The sequence below is a fragment of the Oncorhynchus keta genome, unplaced genomic scaffold (genome assembly GCF_023373465.1).
Source record: "Oncorhynchus keta strain PuntledgeMale-10-30-2019 unplaced genomic scaffold, Oket_V2 Un_contig_14588_pilon_pilon, whole genome shotgun sequence".
NCBI lineage: Eukaryota > Metazoa > Chordata > Actinopteri > Salmoniformes > Salmonidae > Oncorhynchus > Oncorhynchus keta.
The window spans coordinates 1-2,500 of record NW_026278837.1 but is presented as its reverse complement, the minus strand read 5'-3'; the positions used below and the strand labels follow the sequence as shown (position 1 = coordinate 2,500).

Sequence of the window (2,500 nt, the reverse complement as noted above, 5' to 3'; positions counted from 1 at the left end):
CTGCTCCTAGCCTGGCTAGAGTGTGGAGGTGAGACCCTCTCTCCCTGGTTCTCTGCCCCCAGGAAACTGCTCCTAGCCTGGCTAGAGTGTGGAGGTGAGACCCTCTCTCCCTGGTTCTCTGCCCCCAGGAAACTGCTCCTAGCCTGGCTAGAGTGTGGAGGTGAGACCCTCTCTCCCTGGTTCTCTGCCCCCAGGAAACTGCTCCTAGCCTGGCTAGAGTGTGGAGGTGAGACCCTCTCTCCCTGGTTCTCTGCACCCAGGAAACTGCTCCAAACCCGGCTAAACTGACCGGCTTCTCCCCCGCTAATAGGTTTTTAATGAAAGGAGACTCTGACACAGGCTTGCTTCCCAGACAGCACCCTATTCTCATTTTAGTACACTACTTTAGACCAGGGCCTATAGGGTAGTGCACTACTTTAGATCAGGGCCTATAGGGTAGTGCACTACTTTAGATCAGGGCCTATAGTAGTGCACTACTTTAGACCAGGGCCTATAGGGTAGTGCACTACTTTAGATCAGGGCCTATAGTAGTGCACTACTTTAGATCAGGGCCTATAGTAGTGCACTACTTTTGACCAGGGCCTATAGGGTAGTGCACTACTTTTGACCAGGGCCTATAGGGTAGTGCACTACTTTAGATCAGGGCCTATAGTAGTGCACTACTTTTGACCAGGGCCTATAGTAGTGCACTACTTTTGACCAGAGCCTATAGTAGTGCACTACTTTAGACCAGGATATATAGGCTAGTGCACTACTTTAGATCAGGGCCTATAGTAGTGCACTACTTTAGACCAGGGCCTATAGGGTAGTGCACTACTTTAGACCAGGGCCTATAGGGTAGTGCACTACTTTAGATCAGGACCTATAGTAGTGCACTACTTTAGATCAGGGCCTATAGTAGTACACTACTTTAGACCAGGATATATAGGCTAGTGCACTACTTTAGATCAGGGCCTATAGTAATACACTACTTTAGACCAGGATATATAGGCTAGTGCACCCTATAGGGATTAGGGTGCCATCTTAACTGCTCAAAAGATCAGAGAGACTCTGTTACACTTTGATGACTTTTAAATTCCCTTAGATGGAATATAACTTATTTTCAGAGTCAGAAAAGAGAGAAAAGAAACAGAGACCAGTATGAATTTATTCTTCGCTCTTTCAAATATACATACAGACAATTTCTGTTCTGTATGCTGCTGAATCGTTGGCAGCAGTCTCTCAATTTTGGATCCCACATTGCACCCTATCCCCTATATAGTGCACTACTTTAGACCAGAGCCCTATGGCACCCTATCCCCTATATAGTGCACTACTTTAGACCAGAGCCCTATGGCACCTTATCCCTATATAGTGCACTACTTTGAGACCAGAGCCCTATGGCACCCTATCCCCTATATAGTGCACTACTATAGACCAAGGCCCTATGGTACCCTATTCCCTATATAGTGCACTACTATAGACCAGAGCCCTATGGAACCCTATTCCCTATATAGTGCACTACATTAGACCAGAGCCCTATTCCCTATATAGTGCACTACATTAGACCAGAGCCCTATTCCCTTTATAGTGCACTACATTAGACCAGAGTCCTATGACACCCTACTCCCTATATAGTGCACTACATTAGACCAGAGCCCTATTCCCTATATAGTGCACTACATTAGACCAGAGCCCTATTCCCTATATAGTGCACTACATTAGACCAGAGTCCTATGACACCCTATTCCCTATATAGTGCACTACTATAGACCAGAGTCCTATGACACCCTATTCCCTATATAGTGCACTACTATAGACCAGAGCCCTATGGAACCCTATTCCCTATATAGTGCACTACTTTAGACCAGAGCCCTATAGCACACTATTCCCTATATAGTGCACTACTTTAGACCAGAGACCCTATGGCACCTTATTCCCTATATAGTGCACTACATTAGACCAGAGCCCTATGGCACCCTATCCTCAACCCATGTTTAGTGGTCTGACCAGGTTAGTGAGAGACCAGGTTCATCCCATGTCTAGTGGTCTGACCAGGTTAGTGAGAGACCAGGTTAGTGAGAGACCAGGTTCATCCCATGTTTAGTGGTCTGACCAGGTTAGTGAGAGACCAGGTTCAGTGAGAGCCCAGGTTAGTGAGTAGACCAGGTTAGTGAGAGACCAGGTTAGTGAGAGACCAGGTTAGTGAGAGACCAGGTTCATCCCATGTTTAGTGGTCTGACCAGGTTAGTGAGAGACCAGGTTCAGTGAGAGACCAGGCTTAGTGAGTCTAGACCAGGTTAGTGAGAGACCAGGTTAGTGAGTGAGACCAGGTTAGTGAGAGACCAGGCTCATCCCATGTCTAGTGGTCTAACCAGGTTAGTGAGAGACCAGGTTCATTCCATGTTTAGTGGTCTAACCAGGTTAGTGAGAGACCAGGTTAGTGAGAGGCCAGGTCATCCCATGTTTAGTGGTCTGACCAGGTTAGTGAGAGACCAGGTTCATCCCATGTTTAGTGGTC

The 2,500-nt window shown here is 47.0% G+C and overlaps 1 long non-coding RNA gene across 3 annotated transcripts; it reads left to right on the top strand.

Moving 5' to 3' along the window:
- Positions 1-1,911: 1,911 nt before the first annotated feature.
- LOC127918594 (uncharacterized) lies at positions 1,912-2,495 on the top strand. Of its 3 annotated transcripts, none has more exons than XR_008100467.1 (4): positions 1,912-2,114; positions 2,165-2,241; positions 2,329-2,418; positions 2,463-2,495. It is a non-coding gene; the product is annotated as an uncharacterized LOC127918594 (long non-coding RNA). The 3 variants fall into 3 exon arrangements; XR_008100466.1 differs by having other exon boundaries at positions 2,149-2,241; XR_008100468.1 differs by lacking the exon at positions 2,463-2,495 and having other exon boundaries at positions 2,149-2,241; positions 2,329-2,430.
- Positions 2,496-2,500: the final 5 nt, after the last annotated feature.